Source organism: Cryptomeria japonica, unplaced genomic scaffold (assembly GCF_030272615.1).
Source record: "Cryptomeria japonica unplaced genomic scaffold, Sugi_1.0 HiC_scaffold_213, whole genome shotgun sequence".
NCBI classification, from domain to species: domain Eukaryota; kingdom Viridiplantae; phylum Streptophyta; class Pinopsida; order Cupressales; family Cupressaceae; genus Cryptomeria; species Cryptomeria japonica.
The window spans coordinates 70,001-92,500 of NW_026729035.1; the positions used below are offsets into that span (position 1 = coordinate 70,001).

Sequence of the window (22,500 nt, forward strand, 5' to 3'; positions counted from 1 at the left end):
CGAAGCGGGGTTACTGGAGCGCCCCCTCTTTTTTTGTCAGAGCGTTTGGTGGGGTTTCTCGCATTGGCTCTTCCCAGGCCCGGTTGTTGGGTGCGCTCCCACCCTGGCGCGCGCGAAGTTGGAAGTTGGGTTAATTGCCCGGGCGCGCACCTTCGCCAGGGTGGGCACCTTGGTGCGCACACCTTGGCTGGGCTGCGCACCAGGGCGGGCTCAAGATGGCACCAGCATTCCCTTTTTCTCACTATCTTTCAAAACGGAAATTTTAAAATCTCGTTTTTTTTTTGCCTTTTATGGAAATTAGTGAAGGCATCGCATCAAAGGTGCGCACCTCGCTGCCCACCTTGGTGTGCTCCGAGGTGCCCACCACGGTGCGCAACGCCGGTGCGAACCCGGGAGCGCCCCGATGTGTGCTCCAAGGTGCGGCGTGCACGAAGTCGGACCCCGGTTTGCCCCGGGTGCGCACCTCGCGTGCACCTTGGTGCGCACACCTTGGCTGGGTTGCGCGGCCTGGTGGGCACCATGGTGCGCACCAAGGAGCGCTCCGAAGTGTGCTCCAAGGTGCGGCGTGCACGAAGTCGGAGCCCGGTTTGCCCCGGGTACGCACCTCGCGTGCACCTTCGCCGGGGTGGGCACCTCGGCTGGGTTGCGCGCCCTGGTGCGCACCAAGGAGCGCTCCGAAGTGTGCTCCAAGGTGCGGCGTGCACGAAGTCGGAGCCCGGTTTGCCCCGGGTGCGCACCTTCGCCGCGGTGCGCACCATGGCGTGCACGAAGTCGGAGCCCGGTTTGCCCCGGGTGCGCACCTCGCGTGCACCTTCGGCGGGGTTGCGCGCCCTGGTGGGCACCATGGTGCGCACCAAGGAGCGCTCCGAAGTGTGCTCCAAGGTGCGGCGTGCACGAAGTCGGAGCCCGGTTTGCCCCGGGTGCGCACCTCGCGTGCACCTTCGGCGGGGTTGCGCGCCCTGGTGGGCACCATGGTGCGCACCAAGGAGCGCTCCGAAGTGTGCTCCAAGGTGCGGCGTGCACGAAGTCGGAGCCCGGTTTGCCCCGGGTGCGCACCTCGCGTGCACCTTCGCCGCGGTGGGCACCATGGCGTGCACGAAGTCGGAGCCCGGTTTGCCCCGGGTGCGCACCTCGCGTGCACCTTCGCCGGGGTGGGCACCTCGGCTGGGTTGCGCGCCCTGGTGCGCACCAAGGAGCGCTCCGAAGTGTGCTCCAAGGTGCGGCGTGCACGAAGTCGGAGCCCGGTTTGCCCCGGGTGCGCACCTCGCGTGCACCTTCGCCAGGGTGGGCACCTCGGTGTGCTCCGAGGTGCGAACCCGAGAGCGCTCCGAGGTGCCCACGAAGTCGAAAGTCGGGTTAATTGCATTGTTTTCCCCGGGTGCGCTCCGAGGTGCGCAACATCGGCGCGCACCAAGGAGGGCTCCGAAGTGTGCTCCAAGGTGCGCACGATGGCGTGCACCTCTGGTGCGCACGATTCGGAGCTCGGTTTGACCGGGGTGCGCACACCTTGGCTGGGTTGCGCACCTTTTGTGCGCTCCAAGGTGCGCACGAAGTCGGAGCTCGGTTTGCCCCGGGTGCGCACCTTCGCCAGGGTGCGCACCTTGATGCGCACGCCTTGGCTGGGCTGCGCACCTTGGTGGGCGCCATGGTGCGCACCTTTCGTGCGCTCCAAGGTGCGCACGAAGTCGGAGCTCGGTTTGCCCCGGGTGCGCACCTTGGTGGGCGCCATGGTGCACTCCGAGGTGCCCAAGATTGGTGCGCACCAAGGAGCGCTCCGAAGTGCGCTCCAAGGTGCGCGCGAAGTCGAAAGTTGGGTTAATTGTCCGGTTTGCCTCGGGTGCGCACCTTGCGTGCACCTTCGCCAGGGTGGGCGCCTTGGTGCGCACACCTTGGCTGGGCTGCGCACACCTTGGCACCCGCGTTTCCTTCATTTTAAATTTTTTTTTTTTACAATCTCTCAAGTGGGAAATTCTATAATCTCAACTTTTTTTGCCTTTTCAGGAAACTTTTGAATGGAGCGCATCATTGGTGCGCTCCGAAGTGTGCTCCAAAGCTCTCTCCAGCTGCGTGCACCTGCCCCGGCCGCGCACCCGGCCCCGCCCAGCTTCGCTCACCTGTCCCGGGCGTCTGGTGCGGAACCTTAGAGTAAGAAACATCACCGTGCACCTTGGCCAACGTGCGCGACTCGACCGAGCGCGCACTGGCCGAGGTGCACACCGATTTCACCTGGGTGCGCGCGCAGCACCTCGGGCGCACCGGGGTGCGCGCACAACGCCCGGGTTGCACCGTGGCCTGTGTGCTCGGGGCGCCTCGGGTGCGCGCTCGGTGTCGCCCCCGCGCGCGCGGTAGTGCGGGCAGCGCACCCCGGCCCGGCCCGGCCCCGACGAGAACGCAAACGGGCAAAAGGTTTATTCAAATAGCATTGCGACGCCCGGCGAAAAACTAAAAAAGGGTGCAACACCGGGACTTCCCGGGAGGTCACCCATCCCAGTACTACTCCGGCCCAAGCGCGCTTAACTGCGGAGTTCTGATGGGATCCGGTGCACTAACGCTGGTATGATCGCACCCGTTATGAGCTTGTCGCAGTGTGTACTTAGCAAACCGCGACCCACGTGCGAATCCACCCCGGCCACCCACCCCCGTCGAGGTGCACACCCTCCCTCGCGAAGTGCGCCCCGTTCGCCAAGTGTGAGCCCTGCCCGGGTGCGCGCACCTTGCTAGGGCGTCGGGTGTGCACCCGGCCCGGCCTACGTGCGTGCACCTGGAGGGGGCGTCGTGTGCGTGCAGTGTCCCGTCTGCAACGCGGTGCCCACACACCACCTCGGGCGCAACGACCTGCGCTCACATGTGGGCCGAGTGCACCTTGGTGCATGTTCGGGGCGCCTCGGGTGCACGCTCGATCTTGCCCCGGTGCACCAAGGCGCTCGGTTTGCCCCGGGTGCGCACTTGGTGCAAGGTGGGCACCCAAAATAGGGATCAAGCACCAAAACACAAGTTTCGGGATGCAAAATGGGACCCAAGGACCACAAATGCGTTCCAAGACCCATGATGGGTCCACGAGAACAAAAATGTGTTCCGAGACTTAATAAACAAATATTGGGTTTTAGGAGAAGAAACATGCTCTGATGCCCAAAACGAGAATCGACCCCGAAAAGGCCACAGGCCAAAAGTGGGATGCGAGACAAAAAAAAATGGGACCCGAGGACCAAAATTGGGTTCCCAGGTCGAAGACAGGGCAACCGGACAAGAAACGACCTCTAAGGCTCGAAATGAGTCCCGGCGACTAAAACTTGACAAGAAGCACCCATCAGGCACCCAACTCGACACCCATGGGATGCCGACCCACCCGGGCTTCCACCTAGCACACCTTGGCACCCACCCACCCTCGCACCCAACCTCGCACCCAACTTAGCACCTTTGAACCCACATTGGCACTCACCCTGACCCTGGCACCTTGGAACCCACATTGGCACTCACCTTGACCCTGGCACCCACCTTTGCACTCACCTTGGGACCCACCCTGGCTCCCACCTCGGCACCCACCCAGACACCCACCTTGGTTCCTTGGCACCCACCTTGGATCCTTGGCACCCACCCCGACACCCACCTTGGCACGCAACTTGGCTACTTGCCACCCATCTTGGCTCCTTGACGCCCACCCCGACAACCACCCCGTGACCTACCCTGGCTAGGGTTGGTGCACACCCACCCTGGTGCCCACCTTGGCACCCACCCTATGACCCACCTTGGCACGCACCTTAGTACCCACCCCGTTACCCACCCTAGGACCCACCCCGTGACCCACCTTGGCCAGGGTGGGTGCCTTGGTGCGCACAACTTGCCTGGGCTGCACACCAGGGCGGGCTCAAGATGGCACCCGCGTTCCGTTTTTTTCACTATCTTTCAAAACGGAAATTTTAAAATCTCATTTTTTTCTTTTTTTTGCCTTTTCTGGAAATTAGTGAAGGCAGCGCATCAAAGGTGCGCAATGCTGGTGCGAACCCGGGAGCGCTCCGATGTGTGCTCCAAGGTGCGGCGTGCACGAAGTCCGAGCCCGGTTTGCCCCGGGTGCGCACCTCGCGTGCACCTTCGCCGGGGTGAGCACCTTGGCTGGGTTGCGCGCCCTGGTGCGTACCAAGGAGCGCTCTGAAGTGTGCTCCAAGGTGCGGCGTGCACGAAGTCGGAGCCCGGTTTGCCCCGGGTGTGCACCTCGGGTGCGCACCTCGCGTGCACCTTCGCTGCGGTGGGCACCTTGGCTGGGTTGCGCGCCTTGGTGGGCACCATGCAGTGCACGAAGTCGGAGCCCGGTTTGCCCCGGGCGCGCACCTCCGCCAGGGTGGGCACCTTGGTGCGCACAACTTGCCTGGGCTGCGCACCAGGAAGGGCTCAAGATGGCACCCGCGTTCCGTTTTTTTCACTATCTTTCAGAACGGAAATTTTAAAATATCGTTTTTTTTTGCCTTTTCTGGAAATTAGTGAAGGCAGCGCATCAAAGGTGCGCAACGCTGGTGCGAACCTGGGAGCGCTCCGATGTGTGCTCCAAGGTGCGGCGTGCACAAAGTCGGAGCCCGGTTTGCCCCGGGTGCGCCCTGGTGGGCACCATGGTGCGCACCAAGGAGCGCTCCGAAGTGTGCTCCAAGGTGCGGCCTGCACGAAGTCGGAGCCCGGTTTGCCCCGGGTGTGCACCTCGGGTGGGCACCTTGGTGCGCATGCCTTGCCTGGGCTGCGCACCAGGGCGGGCTCAAGATGGCACCCGCGTTCCTTTTTTTTCACTATCTTTCAAAACGGAAATTTTAAAATCTCATTTTTTTTTGCCTTTTTCTGGAAATTAGTGAAGGCAGCGCATCAAAGGTGCGCACCTCGCTGCCCACCACGGTGCGCAACGCCGGTGGGCACCCGGGAGTGCTTCGAAGTGTGCTCCAAGGTGTTGCGTGCACGTTGTCGGAGCCCGGTTTGCCCCGGGTGCGCACCTCGCGTGCACCTTCGTCGGGGTGGGCACCTTGGCTTGGTTTGCCCCGGCTGCGCTCCGAAGCGGGGTTATTGGAGCGCCGCCTCTTTTTTTGTCGGAGCGTTTGGTGGGGTTTCTCGCATTGGCTCTTCCGAGGCCCGGTTGCCACCCTGGCGCGCACGAAGTCGGAAGTAGGGTTAATTGCCCGGGTGCGCACCTTTGCCAGGGTGGCACCTTACCTGGGCTGCGCACCAGGGCGGGCTCAAGATGGCACGCGCGTTCCGTTTTTTTCACTATCTTTCAAAACGGAAATTTTAAAATCTCCTTTTTTTTTTGCCTTTTCTGGAAATTAGTGAAGGCAGCGCATCAAAGGTGCGCACCTCGCTGCCCACCTTGGTGTGCTCTGAGGTGCGCACCCGGGAGCGCTACGAAGTGTGCTCCAAGGTGCGGCGTGCACGTTGTCGGAGCCCGGTTTGCCCCGGGTGCGCACCTCGCCTGCACCTTGGCCGGGGTGGGCACCTTGGCTGGGTTTGCCCAGGGTGCGCTCCGAAGCGGGGTTACTGGAGCGCCCCCTCTTTTTTTGTCAGAGAGTTTGGTGGGGTTTCTCGCATTGGCTCTTCCCAGGCCCGGTTGTTGGGTGCGCTCCCACCCTGGCGCGCGCGAAGTTGGAAGTTGGGTTAATTGCCCGGGCGCGCACCTTCGCCAGGGTGGGCACCTTGGTGCGCAAACCTTGGCTGGGCTGCGCACCAGGGCGGGCTCAAGATGGCACCAGCATTCCCTTTTTCTCACTATCTTTCAAAACGGAAATTTTAAAATCTCGTTTTTTTTTTGCCTTTTATGGAAATTAGTGAAGGCATCGCATCAAAGGTGCGCACCTCGCTGCCCACCTTGGTGTGCTCCGAGGTGCCCACCACGGTGCGCAACGCCGGTGCGAACCCGGGAGCGCCCCGATGTGTGCTCCAAGGTGCGGCGTGCACGAAGTCGGACCCCGGTTTGCCCCGGGTGCGCACCTCGCGTGCACCTTGGTGCGCACACCTTGGCTGGGTTGCGCGGCCTGGTGGGCACCATGGTGCGCACCAAGGAGCGCTCCGAAGTGTGCTCCAAGGTGCGGCGTGCACGAAGTCGGAGCCCGGTTTGCCCCGGGTGCGCACCTTCGCCGCGGTGGGCACCATGGCGTGCACGAAGTCGGAGCCCGGTTTGCCCCGGGTGCGCACCTCGCGTGCACCTTCGCCGGGGTGGGCACCTCGGCTGGGTTGCGCGCCCTGGTGCGCACCAAGGAGCGCTCTGAAGTGTGCTCCAAGGTGCGGCGTGCAGGAAGTCGGAGCCCGGTTTGCCCCGGGTGTGCACCTCGCGTGCACCTTCGCTGCGGTGGGCACCTTGGCTGGGTTGCGCGCCTTGGTGGGCACCATGCAGTGCACGAAGTCGGAGCCCGGTTTGCCCCGGGCGCGCACCTCCGCCAGGGTGGGCACCTTGGTGCGCACAACTTGCCTGGGCTGCGCACCAGGAAGGGCTCAAGATGGCACCCGCGTTCCGTTTTTTTCACTATCTTTCAGAACGGAAATTTTAAAATATCGTTTTTTTTTGCCTTTTCTGGAAATTAGTGAAGGCAGCGCATCAAAGGTGCGCAACGCTGGTGCGAACCTGGGAGCGCTCCGATGTGTGCTCCAAGGTGCGGCGTGCACGAAGTCGGACCCCGGTTTGCCCCGGGTGCGCACCTCGCGTGCACCTTGGTGCGCACACCTTGGCTGGGTTGCGCGCCCTGGTGGGCACCATGGTGCGCACCAAGGAGCGCTCCGAAGTGTGCTCCAAGGTGCGGCGTGCACGAAGTCGGAGCCCGGTTTGCCCCGGGTGCGCACCTCGCGTGCACCTTCGCCGCGGTGGGCACCATGGCGTGCACGAAGTCGGAGCCCGGTTTGCCCCGGGTGCGCACCTCGCGTGCACCTTCGCCGGGGTGGGCACCTTGGTGTGCAGACCTTGGCTGGGTTGCGCGCCCTGGTGGGCACCATGGTGCGCACCAAGGAGCGCTCCGAAGTGTGCTCCAAGGTGCGGCCTGCACGAAGTCGGAGCCCGGTTTGCCCCGGGTGTGCACCTCGGGTGGGCACCTTGGTGCGCATGCCTTGCCTGGGCTGCGCACCAGGGCGGGCTCAAGATGGCACCCGCGTTCCTTTTTTTTCACTATCTTTCAAAACGGAAATTTTAAAATCTCATTTTTTTTTGCCTTTTTCTGGAAATTAGTGAAGGCAGCGCATCAAAGGTGCGCACCTCGCTGCCCACCACGGTGCGCAACGCCGGTGGGCACCCGGGAGTGCTTCGAAGTGTGCTCCAAGGTGCTGCGTGCACGTTGTCGGAGCCCGGTTTGCCCCGGGTGCGCACCTCGCGTGCACCTTCGTCGGGGTGGGCACCTTGGCTGGGTTTGCCCCGGCTGCGCTCCGAAGCGGGGTTATTGGAGCGCCGCCTCTTTTTTTGTCGGAGCGTTTGGTGGGGTTTCTCGCATTGGCTCTTCCGAGGCCCGGTTGCCACCCTGGCGCGCACGAAGTCGGAAGTAGGGTTAATTGCCCGGGTGCGCACCTTTGCCAGGGTGGGCACCTTACCTGGGCTGCGCACCAGGGCGGGCTCAAGATGGCACGCGCGTTCCGTTTTTTTCACTATCTTTCAAAACGGAAATTTTAAAATCTCCTTTTTTTTTTGCCTTTTCTGGAAATTAGTGAAGGCAGCGCATCAAAGGTGCGCACCTCGCTGCCCACCTTGGTGTGCTCTGAGGTGCGCACCCGGGAGCGCTACGAAGTGTGCTCCAAGGTGCGGCGTGCACGTTGTCGGAGCCCGGTTTGCCCCGGGTGCGCACCTCGCCTGCACCTTGGCCGGGGTGGGCACCTTGGCTGGGTTTGCCCAGGGTGCGCTCCGAAGCGGGGTTACTGGAGCGCCCCCTCTTTTTTTGTCAGAGCGTTTGGTGGGGTTTCTCGCATTGGCTCTTCCCAGGCCCGGTTGTTGGGTGCGCTCCCACCCTGGCGCGCGCGAAGTTGGAAGTTGGGTTAATTGCCCGGGCGCGCACCTTCGCCAGGGTGGGCACCTTGGTGCGCACACCTTGGCTGGGCTGCGCACCAGGGCGGGCTCAAGATGGCACCAGCATTCCCTTTTTCTCACTATCTTTCAAAACGGAAATTTTAAAATCTCGTTTTTTTTTTGCCTTTTATGGAAATTAGTGAAGGCATCGCATCAAAGGTGCGCACCTCGCTGCCCACCTTGGTGTGCTCCGAGGTGCCCACCACGGTGCGCAACGCCGGTGCGAACCCGGGAGCGCCCCGATGTGTGCTCCAAGGTGCGGCGTGCACGAAGTCGGACCCCGGTTTGCCCCGGGTGCGCACCTCGCGTGCACCTTGGTGCGCACACCTTGGCTGGGTTGCGCGGCCTGGTGGGCACCATGGTGCGCACCAAGGAGCGCTCCGAAGTGTGCTCCAAGGTGCGGCGTGCACGAAGTCGGAGCCCGGTTTGCCCCGGGTACGCACCTCGCGTGCACCTTCGCCGGGGTGGGCACCTCGGCTGGGTTGCGCGCCCTGGTGCGCACCAAGGAGCGCTCCGAAGTGTGCTCCAAGGTGCGGCGTGCACGAAGTCGGAGCCCGGTTTGCCCCGGGTGCGCACCTTCGCCGCGGTGCGCACCATGGCGTGCACGAAGTCGGAGCCCGGTTTGCCCCGGGTGCGCACCTCGCGTGCACCTTCGGCGGGGTTGCGCGCCCTGGTGGGCACCATGGTGCGCACCAAGGAGCGCTCCGAAGTGTGCTCCAAGGTGCGGCGTGCACGAAGTCGGAGCCCGGTTTGCCCCGGGTGCGCACCTCGCGTGCACCTTCGGCGGGGTTGCGCGCCCTGGTGGGCACCATGGTGCGCACCAAGGAGCGCTCCGAAGTGTGCTCCAAGGTGCGGCGTGCACGAAGTCGGAGCCCGGTTTGCCCCGGGTGCGCACCTCGCGTGCACCTTCGCCGCGGTGGGCACCATGGCGTGCACGAAGTCGGAGCCCGGTTTGCCCCGGGTGCGCACCTCGCGTGCACCTTCGCCGGGGTGGGCACCTCGGCTGGGTTGCGCGCCCTGGTGCGCACCAAGGAGCGCTCCGAAGTGTGCTCCAAGGTGCGGCGTGCACGAAGTCGGAGCCCGGTTTGCCCCGGGTGCGCACCTCGCGTGCACCTTCGCCAGGGTGGGCACCTCGGTGTGCTCCGAGGTGCGAACCCGAGAGCGCTCCGAGGTGCCCACGAAGTCGAAAGTCGGGTTAATTGCATTGTTTTCCCCGGGTGCGCTCCGAGGTGCGCAACATCGGCGCGCACCAAGGAGGGCTCCGAAGTGTGCTCCAAGGTGCGCACGATGGCGTGCACCTCTGGTGCGCACGATTCGGAGCTCGGTTTGACCGGGGTGCGCACACCTTGGCTGGGTTGCGCACCTTTTGTGCGCTCCAAGGTGCGCACGAAGTCGGAGCTCGGTTTGCCCCGGGTGCGCACCTTCGCCAGGGTGCGCACCTTGATGCGCACGCCTTGGCTGGGCTGCGCACCTTGGTGGGCGCCATGGTGCGCACCTTTCGTGCGCTCCAAGGTGCGCACGAAGTCGGAGCTCGGTTTGCCCCGGGTGCGCACCTTGGTGGGCGCCATGGTGCACTCCGAGGTGCCCAAGATTGGTGCGCACCAAGGAGCGCTCCGAAGTGCGCTCCAAGGTGCGCGCGAAGTCGAAAGTTGGGTTAATTGTCCGGTTTGCCTCGGGTGCGCACCTTGCGTGCACCTTCGCCAGGGTGGGCGCCTTGGTGCGCACACCTTGGCTGGGCTGCGCACACCTTGGCACCCGCGTTTCCTTCATTTTAAATTTTTTTTTTTTACAATCTCTCAAGTGGGAAATTCTATAATCTCAACTTTTTTTGCCTTTTCAGGAAACTTTTGAATGGAGCGCATCATTGGTGCGCTCCGAAGTGTGCTCCAAAGCTCTCTCCAGCTGCGTGCACCTGCCCCGGCCGCGCACCCGGCCCCGCCCAGCTTCGCTCACCTGTCCCGGGCGTCTGGTGCGGAACCTTAGAGTAAGAAACATCACCGTGCACCTTGGCCAACGTGCGCGACTCGACCGAGCGCGCACTGGCCGAGGTGCACACCGATTTCACCTGGGTGCGCGCGCAGCACCTCGGGCGCACCGGGGTGCGCGCACAACGCCCGGGTTGCACCGTGGCCTGTGTGCTCGGGGCGCCTCGGGTGCGCGCTCGGTGTCGCCCCCGCGCGCGCGGTAGTGCGGGCAGCGCACCCCGGCCCGGCCCGGCCCCGACGAGAACGCAAACGGGCAAAAGGTTTATTCAAATAGCATTGCGACGCCCGGCGAAAAACTAAAAAAGGGTGCAACACCGGGACTTCCCGGGAGGTCACCCATCCCAGTACTACTCCGGCCCAAGCGCGCTTAACTGCGGAGTTCTGATGGGATCCGGTGCACTAACGCTGGTATGATCGCACCCGTTATGAGCTTGTCGCAGTGTGTACTTAGCAAACCGCGACCCACGTGCGAATCCACCCCGGCCACCCACCCCCGTCGAGGTGCACACCCTCCCTCGCGAAGTGCGCCCCGTTCGCCAAGTGTGAGCCCTGCCCGGGTGCGCGCACCTTGCTAGGGCGTCGGGTGTGCACCCGGCCCGGCCTACGTGCGTGCACCTGGAGGGGGCGTCGTGTGCGTGCAGTGTCCCGTCTGCAACGCGGTGCCCACACACCACCTCGGGCGCAACGACCTGCGCTCACATGTGGGCCGAGTGCACCTTGGTGCATGTTCGGGGCGCCTCGGGTGCACGCTCGATCTTGCCCCGGTGCACCAAGGCGCTCGGTTTGCCCCGGGTGCGCACTTGGTGCAAGGTGGGCACCCAAAATAGGGATCAAGCACCAAAACACAAGTTTCGGGATGCAAAATGGGACCCAAGGACCACAAATGCGTTCCAAGACCCATGATGGGTCCACGAGAACAAAAATGTGTTCCGAGACTTAATAAACAAATATTGGGTTTTAGGAGAAGAAACATGCTCTGATGCCCAAAACGAGAATCGACCCCGAAAAGGCCACAGGCCAAAAGTGGGATGCGAGACAAAAAAAAATGGGACCCGAGGACCAAAATTGGGTTCCCAGGTCGAAGACAGGGCAACCGGACAAGAAACGACCTCTAAGGCTCGAAATGAGTCCCGGCGACTAAAACTTGACAAGAAGCACCCATCAGGCACCCAACTCGACACCCATGGGATGCCGACCCACCCGGGCTTCCACCTAGCACACCTTGGCACCCACCCACCCTCGCACCCAACCTCGCACCCAACTTAGCACCTTTGAACCCACATTGGCACTCACCCTGACCCTGGCACCTTGGAACCCACATTGGCACTCACCTTGACCCTGGCACCCACCTTTGCACTCACCTTGGGACCCACCCTGGCTCCCACCTCGGCACCCACCCAGACACCCACCTTGGTTCCTTGGCACCCACCTTGGATCCTTGGCACCCACCCCGACACCCACCTTGGCACGCAACTTGGCTACTTGCCACCCACCTTGGCTCCTTGACGCCCACCCCGACAACCACCCCGTGACCTACCCTGGCTAGGGTTGGTGCACACCCACCCTGGTGCCCACCTTGGCACCCACCCTATGACCCACCTTGGCACGCACCTTAGTACCCACCCCGTTACCCACCCTAGGACCCACCCCGTGACCCACCTTGGCCAGGGTGGGTGCACCCACCCTGGTGCCCACCTTGGCACCCACCCATCCTAGCACCCAGCCTGTGACCGGGCTTGGAACCCAACCTTGCACCCGCACCCGTCTTGGCCAGTGTGGGTGCGCACCCATCCTGGCACCCACGTTGTGACACACCCTTTAACCCACGCACCCTAGCACCCACGTTGGCACCCACCTTGGAACCCAACCTAGCAACTTGGCACCCACCCCGTGACCCACCTTGGCATCCACCATAGCAGTCGCCGACTTGGCACCCACCTCGGCACCCACCTTGACACTTGTGGACCCACCTTGCCACTCACCCTAGCATCGACCCATCCTAGCACCCACCCTGGCACCTTTGCACCCTAGCACTCACCCATCCTAGCACCTAACCTGTGACCCACCTTGACACTCACCCTCGCACCCACCTTGGAACCCAACCTAGCACCCACCCACCCTGACACCAACCCTAGCACCTACCCACCCTTGCACCCACCCTGTGACCCATCTTGGCACCCACCCATCCTACCACTCAACCTATCACCCACCTTCTCACCCACCTTGGCATCCACCTTAGCACCCACCCACACTGGCACCTTGGCACCCACCTCGGGCAAGGTGGGTGCACACCCACCCTGGCACCCAATTTAGAACCCACCGAGCATGTTACCCACCTTGGCACCCACATTGCAGCCCACCCTAGTACCCACCCTATGACCCACATTGGCATCCACACCCTAGCACCCAGGCACCTCGACACCCGCCTTGACACCCACCCTAGCACTGAACCTGTGACCCACCTTGGAACTCACCCTAGAACCCACCCACCCTGTGAACCACCTTGGCATCCACCTTAGCACCCACCCACCTTGGCACCCACTCTAGCACTCACCCATCCTAACACCCAACTTGTTACCCACCTTGGCACCCGCCCTCGCGTCCACCTTGAAACCCACCCTAGCACCCACTCACGCAGGAGCCCACCTTGGCACCCAACCTAACACCCACGCATCCTGGCACCCAACTTGTGACCCACCTTGGAACCCACCCTAGTACCCACCTTTGAACCCACTATATCACCAACCCACCTTGGCACCCACCCTATGACCCTCTTTGGAATCCACCCTAGCACGCACCCACCCTGGCACCCACCATGGAGCGCACCCTAGCACCCACCCACCTCGGCACGCACCTCAACACCCACCTTGGTGTGCGCACTGCGCCAACCTCTCAAAGACCCTATGTGGTGCGCTCCAAAGTGTACACCTTTGGTGCGCTCCAAGGTGCGCACCTTTGGTGCACACCGAGGTGCACACCAAAGTGTGCACCGAGGTGAGCACCAAAGTGCACTCCAGGGTGCACACCAAGGCGTGCACCTTTGGTGCGGTCAATGCAAACGAATTCGGAAGTTGGGGTCGATGTCCTAATCGCTGCTGCAGACTACACGTATGAGAATCGGACAAATAGCTTTATATAGGGGAGGTGTTGCGTTTGATGGGTCGACTCCCCTGGTTGTGTGCACTGCACCAACTTCAAAGACCCTGTCTTGTTTAAGAAGTCAAAAGTTGGGGTGGATGTCCTAATCATTGCTGCAGTCTACGCATGTATGAGAATCAGACAAATAGCTTATATAGGGGAGGTGTTGCATTCGGTGGGTTGACTCCCCTGGTTGTGCGCACTGCGCCAACCTCAAAGACCCCGCATAGCAGAAGAAGTCGGAAGTCGGATTTTGGTGAGCACCAAGGCGTGCACCTTTGGTGCGGTCAACGCAGACGAATTCAGAAGTTGGGGTGGATGTCCTAATCGTTGTTGCAGGCTACACATGTATGAGAATCAGACAAATAGCTTATATAGGGGAGGTGTTGGGTTTGATGGGTCAACTCCCTTGGTTGTGTGCATTACGCCAACCTCAAAGACCTTGTTTTCGTTAAGAAGTCAAAAGTTGGGGTCAATGTCCTAATGGCTCCTGCAGGCTACACATGTATGAGAATCGGACAAATAGCTTATATAGGGGAGGTGTTGGGTTTGATGGGTCGACTCCCCTGGTTGTGCGCATTACGTCAACCTCAAAGACCTTGTTTTCGTTAAGAAGTCAAAAGTTGGGGTCGATGTCCTAATTGCTCCTGTAGACTACACATGTATGAGAATCAGACAAATAGCTTATATAGGGGAGGTGTTGGGTTTGATGGGTTGACTCCCCTAGTTGTTCGCATTACACCAACCTCAAAGACCTTGTTTTCGTTTAGAAGCCGAAAGTTGGGGTCGATGTCCTAATTGCTCCTGCAGGCTACGCATGTATGAGAATCAGACAAATAGCTTATATAGGGGAGGTGTTGGGTTTGATGGGTCGACTCCCCTGGTTGTGCGCATTGCGCCAACCTCAAAGACCCTGCATTGCGGATGAAGTCGAAAGTCAGAGTTTGGTGTGCTACAAGGTGTGGTCGAAGGTGCTCACCTAGGTGTGCACCTTTGGAGCACAGGAAAAGTGCCCTCCAAAAGTGCGCACCTTTGGAGTGCACAAAAGTGCCCTCCAAAAGTGCGCACCTTTGGAGCGCAGAAAAGTGCCCTCCAAAAAGTGCCCTCCAAAAGTGCGCACCTTTGGAGCGCAGAAAAGTGCCCTCCAAAAAGTGCCCTCCAAAAGTGCGCACCTTTGGAGCGCAGAAAAGTGCCCTCCAAAAAGTGCCCTCCAAAAGTGCGCACCTTTGGAGCGCAGAAAAGTGCCCTCCAAAAAGTGCCCTCCAAAAGTGCGCACCTTTGGAGCGCAGAAAAGTGCCCTCCAAAAAGTGCCCTCCAAAAGTGCGCACCTTTGGAGCGCAGAAAAGTGCCCTCCAAAAAGTGCCCTCCAAAAGTGCGCACCTTTGGAGCGCAGAAAAGTGCCCTCCAAAAAGTGCCCTCCAAAAGTGCGCACCTTTGGAGCGCAGAAAAGTGCCCTCCAAAAAGTGCCCTCCAAAAGTGCGCACCTTTGGAGCGCAGAAAAGTGCCCTCCAAAAAGTGCCCTCCAAAAGTGCGCACCTTTGGAGCGCAGAAAAGTGCCCTCCAAAAAGTGCCCTCCAAAAGTGCGCACCTTTGGAGCGCAGAAAAGTGCCCTCCAAAAAGTGCCCTCCAAAAGTGCGCACCTTTGGAGCGCAGAAAAGTGCCCTCCAAAAGTGCGCACCTTTGGAGCGCACAAAAGTGCCCTCCAAAAGTGCGCACTTTTGGTGCGCACCAAGGCGCTGGTTCGGTCGTTGCAGGCGAGTTCGGAAGTTGGGGTCGATGTCCTGAGCGGAGGTGCAAACTACACAGGTGTCGGAATCGGACAAATAGCTTATATAGGGGAGGTGTATGCTTCGATGGGTCGACTCCCCAGGTTGAGCGCACCGCGCCAACCTCAAAGACCCTACGGTATGGATGAAGTCGGAAGTTGGGTCCGATGACCGATTCGATTAGTAGGTATGCTCATGAGGTCGGAATTTGGGTCCGATGACCTGCCATGTGCAGGAAGGCGAATGTTGACACTGTGCGTTGCAAGGTGCACACCAAGGCGCTGGTGCGGTCTTTTTAGTCGAGTTCGGAAGTTGGGGTCGATGTCCTGATCGGAGGTGCAAGCTACACAGGTGTGGGAATCGGACAAATAGCTTATATAGGGGAGGTGTATGCTTCGTTGGGTCGACTCCCCGGGTTGAGCGCACCGCGCCAACCTCAAAGACCCTACGGTATGGATGAAGTCGGAAGTTGGGTCCGATGACCGATTCGATATGTAGGCATACTCGCGAGGTCGGAATTTGGGTCCGATGACCTGCCACGTGCAGGAAGGCGAATGTTGGCACTGTGCGTTGCAAGGTGCGCACCAAGGCGCTGGTTCGGTCGTTGGAGGCGAGTTCGGAAGTTGGGGTCGATGTCTTGATCGGAGGTGCAAACTACACAGGTGTGGGAATCGGACAAATAGCTTATATAGGGGAGGTGTATGCTTCGTTGGGTCGACTCCCCGGGTTGAGCGCACCGCGCCAACCTCAAAGACCCTACGGTATGGATGAAGTCGGAAGTTGGGTCCGATGACCGATTCGATATGTAGGCATACTCGCGAGGTCGGAATTTGGGTCCGATGACCTGCCATGTGCAGGAAGGCGAATGTTGGGACTGTGCGTCGCAAGGTGCGCACCAAGGCGCTGGTGCCGTCGTTGCAGTCGAGTTCGGAAGTTGGGGTCGATGTCCTGGTCAGAGGTGCAAACTACACAGGTGTGGGAATCGGACAAATAGCTTATATAGGGGAGGTGTATGCTTCGATGGGTCGACTCCCTGGGTTGAGCGCACCGCGCCAACCTCAAAGACCCTACAGTATGGATGAAGTCGGAAGTTGGGTCCGATGACCGATTCGATACGTAGGCATATTGGCGAGGTCTGAATTTGTGTCCGATGACCTGCCATGCGCAGGAAGGCGGAATTTGGGTCCGATGACCGAGTTGATGGCGTGCCATGCGCAGAAAGGCGGAATTTGGGTCCGATGACCGAGATGATGTTGATGGCCCGCCATGCACAGGAAGGCGGAATTTGGGTCCGATGACCGATTTGAAGGCGTGCCATACGCAAAAAGGCGGAGTTTGGGTCCGATGACCGAGTTGATATTGATGGCCCGCCATGCGCAGGAAGGCGGAATTTGGGTCCGATGACCTGACATACGCATGGAGTCCGACTCGGGGGCCGATGTTCGATTCGATGACTTGCATTGTGGGTAAAGTCGGAAGTTGTGGTCTTTGACCCGATTCGATGACCAGACTTCGGCTGCTTGAGAATCGGACAAATAACTTATATAGGGGAGGTAGTGTTCTCGAGCATCCTCCCCCCGTGCCCGTTTATGTCGATTGATGCTGGTGCTCGACTGGTTGGAGCGCTCGGATGCAAAAATCTTGCACCAGGATTTATCGATTGTGATGGACACGGCAAGTCTCCTGATTGCTATGCAGGAGCTCATCGTGAATCTCTATGCGGCCTTGGTATGGACTCGACCTGCGGAATGGTTCGGCAATGGTAGTCGCTCCAACACGTCCTTGCAATGGCCACAGAGGTGATTCGACTAGAGCTCCAGTCTAGCTTTTGGGTTGCTTGGCGGACTGGTATAGCCGCGATCGAGTTCCGGCCATGAACGTTTTAGATAGCTCTTGGGCTTTCTGGGACGGAAGTCGGAAGTTTGGGCTGTTGTCCGATTTGATGACCATTCTTCGGATGTGTGAGAATCGGACAAATAACTTATATAGGGGACTGTGTTGTCTCACGCAGCCCCCTCCGTGCCCCTCTATCTCGACCGATGTTGGTGCTTGAAAGGGTTGGGATCGCTCGGATTTATAAACGTGCACCACCATTTGTCGAGTGTGAGGGACGCGGCAGGTCTCCTAAATGCTATGCGGGCGCTCTCTGAGAATCTCTATCCGGCCTCGACACAGACTAGTCTTGCTGAATGGTTTGGCACTGGTAGTCGATCCAACACGTCGTTGTTGTGGCCGCCTAGGCGATTCGATTCGAGCCCCCGTCTAGCTTTTGGGTTGCTTGGCGGATTTTGCCCTATCCGCAAGTGAGCTCGGTCCCTAAACGTTCGAGAAACCCGATTGCTATGCGCCGACTCTCTTTCTTGCGAGCCTCCATCTAGCTTTTGGGTCTCTACGGAACGGAAGTCGGAATCTGGGACCGTTGTTTGATTCGACGAGGCAGACTACGGTTGTGCGAGAATCGGACAAATAACTTATATAGGGGAGGTGTTGACTGGAGCATTCTCCCCCGTGCCCCTCTAACTCGACCAATGCTGGCGCTCGAACGGTGGTAGCGCTCGGATTTTCATTGAGCGCCAGCATTGGTCGATTTAGAGGGGCATGCGAGATTCCCGAATGCTATGCGAGGGCTCTAACGGAAATGTCTATTGGTTTCGGTATGGATGCAATTGCGAGTGGTTCGGCAAAGGTAGTCGTTCCGATGCGTCCATGTCGTGGCCAAATCGATAATTCGATTTGAGCCCTCGTATAGCATTTGGGTCTCTCGATGTGATTCCGCATTCCAGTCCCTTTGGGCACTGCTTGAGCCGCATCCCAGGGGGTTCCCTTCCCAATAATCTGCCTCGCAACCCGATTGCTATGCGGTGAGGCTCCTCGGCCGCCTCGGAACTATCTGTGTATCAGACGCATCGCGGGATAAGGGGTTGGCAACGGTAGTCGCCCCAAGCGCGTCCGATGCTTGGACCATTCCGAGGCGGCCCTGAAGCCTCTTCCGTCTAGCCGTTGGGTCCTTCTCGCCGCATCCCTCGCCTCGCACCCCGATTGCTATGCGGTGAGGCTCCTCGGCCGCCTCGGAACTATCTGTGTATCGGACGCGTCGCGGGATAAGGGGTTGTCACTGGTAGTCGCCCCAAGCGCGTCCGATGCTTGGACCATTCCGAGGCGGCCCTGAAGCCTCTTCCGTCTAGCCGTTGGGTCCTTCTCGCCGCATCCCTCGCCTCGCACCCCGATTGCTATGCGGTGAGGCTCCTCGGCCGCCTCGGAACTATCTGTGTATCGGACGCGTCGCGGGATAAGGGGTTGTCATTGGTAGTCGCCCCAAGCGCGTCCGATGCTTGGACCATTCCGAGGCGGCCCTGAAGCCTCTTCCGTCTAGCCGTTGGGTCCTTCTCGCCGCATCCCTCGCCTCGCACCCCGATTGCTATGCGGTGAGGCTCCTCGGCCGCCTCGGAACTATCTGTGTATCGGACGCGTCGCGGGATAAGGGGTTGTCACTGGTAGTCGCCCCAAGCGCGTCCGATGCTTGGACCATTCCGAGGCGGCCCTGAAGCCTCTTCCGTCTAGCCGTTGGGTCCTTCTCGCCGCATCCCTCGCCTCGCACCCCGATTGCTATGCGGTGAGGCTCCTCGGCCGCCTCGGAACTATCTGTGTATCGGACGCGTCGCGGGATAAGGGGTTGTCACTGGTAGTCGCCCCAAGCGCGTTCGATGCTTGGACCATTCCGAGGCGGCCCTGAAGCCTCTTCCGTCTAGCCGTTGGGTCCTTCTCGCCGCATCCCTCGCCTCGCACCCCGATTGCTATGCGGTGAGGCTCCTCGGCCGCCTTGGAACTATCTGTGTATCGGACGCGTCGCGGGATAAGGGGTTGTCACTGGTAGTCGCCCCAAGCGCGTCCGATGCTTGGACCATTCCGAGGCGGACCCGAAGCCTCTTCCGTCTAGCCGTTGGGTCCTTCTCGCCGCATCCTTCGCCTCGCACCCCGATTGCTATGCGGTGAGGCTCCTCGGCCGCCTCGGAACTATCTGTGTATCGGACGCGTCGCGGGATAAGGGGTTGTCACTGGTAGTCGCCCCAAGCGCGTCCGATGCTTGGACCATTCCGAGGCGGACCCGAAGCCTCTTCCGTCTAGCCGTTGGGTCCTTCTCGCCGCATCCCTCGCCTCGCACCCCGATTGCTATGCGGTGAGGCTCCTCGGCCGCCTTGGAACTATCTGTGTATCGGACGCGTCGCGGGATAAGGGGTTGTCACTGGTAGTCGCCCCAAGCGCGTCCGATGCTTGGACCATTCCGAGGCGGACCCGAAGCCTCTTCCGTCTAGCCGTTGGGTCCTTCTCGCCGCATCCCTCGCCTCGCACCCCGATTGCTATGCGGTGAGGCTCCTCGGCCGCCTTGGAACTATCTGTGTATCGGACGCGTCGCGGGATAAGGGGTTGTCACTGGTAGTCGCCCCAAGCGCGTCCGATGCTTGGACCATTCCGAGGCGGACCCGAAGCCTCTTCCGTCTAGCCGTTGGGTCCTTCTCGCCGCATCCCTCACCTCGCACCCCGATTGCTATGCGGTGAGGCTCCTCGGCCGCCTTGGAACTATCTGTGTATCGGACGCGTCGCGGGATAAGGGGTTGTCACTGGTAGTCGCCCCAAGCGCGTCCGATGCTTGGACCATTCCGAGGCGGCCCCGAAGCCTCTTCCGTGTAGCCGTTGGGTCGTTCTCGCCGCATCCCTCGCCTCGCACCCCGATTGCTATGCGGTGAGGCTCCTCGGCCGCCTTGGAACTATCTGTGTATCGGACGCGTCGTGGGATAAGGGGTTGTCACTGGTAGTCGCCCCAAGCGCGTCCGATGCTTGGACCATTCCGAGGCGGCCCCGAAGCCTCTTCCGTGTAGCCGTTGGGTCCTTCTCGCCGCATCCCTCGCCTCGCACCCCGATTGCTATGCGGTGAGGCTCCTCGGCCGCCTTGGAACTATCTGTGTATCGGACGCGTCGCGGGATAAGGGGTTGTCACTGGTAGTCGCCCCAAGCGCGTCCGATGCTTGGACCATTCCGAGGCGGACCTGAAGCCTCTTCCCTCTAGCCGTTGGGGCTTTCTCGCCGCATCCCTCGCCTCGCACCCTGATTGCTATGCTGTGAGGCTCCTCGGCCGCCTTGGAACTATCTGTGTATCGGACGCATCGCGGGATAAGGGGTTGGCAGTGGTAGTCGCCCCAAGCGCATCCGATGCTTGGACCATTCCGAGGCGGCCCTGCAGCCTCTTCCGTCTAGCCGTTGGGGCCATCTCGCCGCATCCCCCACCTCGCACCACGATTGCTATGCGGTGAGGCTCCTTGGCCGCCTCGGAACTATCTGTGTATCGGACGCATCGCGGGATAAGGGGTTGTCACTGGTAGTCGCCCCAAGCGCGTCCGATGCTTGGACTATTCCGAGGCGGCCCTGCAGCCTCTTCCGTCTAGCCGTTGGGGCCATCTCGCTGCATCCCCCACCTCCTCGGCCGCCTCGGAACTATCTGTGTATCGGACGCATCGCGGGATAAGGGGTTGGCAGTGGTAGTCGCCCCAAGCGCGTCCGATGCTTGGACTATTCCGAGGCAGCCCTGCAGCCTCTTCCGTCTAGCCTTTGGGGCCATCTCGCCGCATCCCTCGCCTCGCACCCCGATTGCTATGCGGTGAGGCTCCTCGGCCGCCTGGGAACTATCTTCGTATCGGACGCATCGCGGGATAAGGGGTTGTCACTGGTAGTCGCCCCAAGCGCGTCCGATGCTTGGACTATTCCGAGGCGGCCCTGTGGCCTCTTCCGTCTAGCCGTTGGGGCCATCTCGCCGCATCCCCCACCTCGCACCCCGATTGCTATGCGGTGAGGCTCTTCGGCCGCCTTGGAACTATCTTCGTATCGGACGCATCGCGGGATAAGGGGTTGTCACTGGTAGTGGCCCCAAGCGCGTCCGATGCTTGGACTATTCCGAGGCGGCCCTGCAGCCTCTTCCGTCTAGCCGTTGGGGCCATCTCGCCGCATCCCCCACCTCGCACCCCGATTGCTATGCGGTGAGGCTCCTCGGCCGCCTTGGAACTATCTTCGTATCGGACGCATCGCGGGATAAGGGGTTGTCACTGGTAGTCGCCCCAAGCGCGTCCGATGCTTGGACTATTCCGACGCGGCCCTGTGGCCTCTTCCGTCTAGCCGTTGGGGCCATCTCGCCGCATCCCCCACCTCGCACCCCGATTGCTATGCGGTGAGGCTCCTCGGCCGCCTTGGAACCATCTTCGTATCGGACGCATCGCGGGATAGGGGGCTGTCACTGGTAGTCGCCCCAAGCGTGTCCGATGCTTGGACCATTCCTAGGCGGCCCTGAAGCCTCTTCCGTCTAGCCGTTGGGGCCTTCCCGCCCCATCCCTCGCCTCGCACCCCCGATTGCTATGCGGTGAGGCTCCTCGGCCGCCTTGGAACCATCTGTGTATCGGACGCATCGCGGGATAAGGGGTTGGCACTGGCAGTCGCCCCAAGCGCGTCCGATGCTTGGACCATTCCGAGGTGGCCCTGAAGCCTCTTCCGTCTAGCCGTTGGGGCCTTCCCGCCCCATCCCTCGCCTCGCACCCCGATTGATATGCGGTGAGGCTCCTCGGCCGCCTTGGAACTATCTGTGTATCGGACGCATCGCGGGATAAGGGGTTGGCACTGGTAGTCGTCCCAATCGCATCCGATGCTTGGACCATTCCGAGGCGGCCCTGCAGCCTCTTCCGTTTAGCCGTCGGGGCCTTCCCGCCGCATCCCTCGCCTCGCATCCCGATTCCTATGCGGTGAGTCTTCTCGGCCGCCGCGGAACTATACCTGTTATTGCTACTGCATCCTTCGGCTGGTAACCTCCTCTGCCGCCTTGGAACGTTCTCTTTGTCGGACGCGTCGCGGGATAAGGGGTTGGCACTGGTAGTCGCCCCAAGCGCGCCCGATGCATAGACCGCTCCGAGTCGACCTTGCTTTCAGCCTCTCACATGCATAGACCTCTCTGAGTCGACCCTGCAGCCTCTCACGTTTAGCCTTTGGAATCTCGCCTCACAACATGATTGCTATCCTTGATGCATCCCTTGCCTCGAGCCCTGATTGCTTTCTTGGCTGCATCCCTCCTCTCCTCACAGCCCGGTTGTCATCACTGCTTCATCCGTCGCTTCATGCATTCTGGCTGCTGGGCCCTTCCCACCGCACACCTCGATTGCTATCTCTTCTGCATCACACACCCCGATTGCTATCTCTGCTACATCCCTCGGCTCTCACTTCTGCATCCTTCGCCTCACACCTCGATTGCTATCAATGCTGCATCCGTAACCTCACACCCCGATTGCTATGCGGGGAGGCTCCTTGGCCGCCTTGGAAATTTCTGTGTGTCGGACGCACCGCGGGATAAGGGGTTGGCACTGGTAGTCGCCCCAAGTGCGCCCGATTCTTAGACCGCTTCGAGGTGACCTCGTAGCCTCTTTCGTCCAGGCTTCCTGCCTTCAACGCCCTTTTTACACCTCGATTGCTATGCGCGGGCTCGTTGGCGTCTATCACCTCTCTGCGAAGAGTGGCACGATGATTGTTGGGGTAAATCGTAGCAGTCCGATCTCTGGCCTTGGGCCATTGT

General features: G+C 60.8%; 2 non-coding genes across 2 annotated transcripts; both read right to left on the reverse strand.

The window, feature by feature from the left end:
- Positions 1 to 2,449: 2,449 nt before the first annotated feature.
- Positions 2,450 to 2,568, reverse strand: LOC131868718 (5S ribosomal RNA). The gene has a single exon (XR_009367164.1). It is a non-coding gene; the product is annotated as a 5S ribosomal RNA (ribosomal RNA).
- Positions 2,569 to 10,296: 7,728 nt separating this feature from the next.
- On the reverse strand, positions 10,297 to 10,415 carry LOC131868729 (5S ribosomal RNA). The gene has a single exon (XR_009367175.1). It is a non-coding gene; the product is annotated as a 5S ribosomal RNA (ribosomal RNA).
- Between the last annotated feature and the right edge of the window lie 12,085 nt (positions 10,416 to 22,500).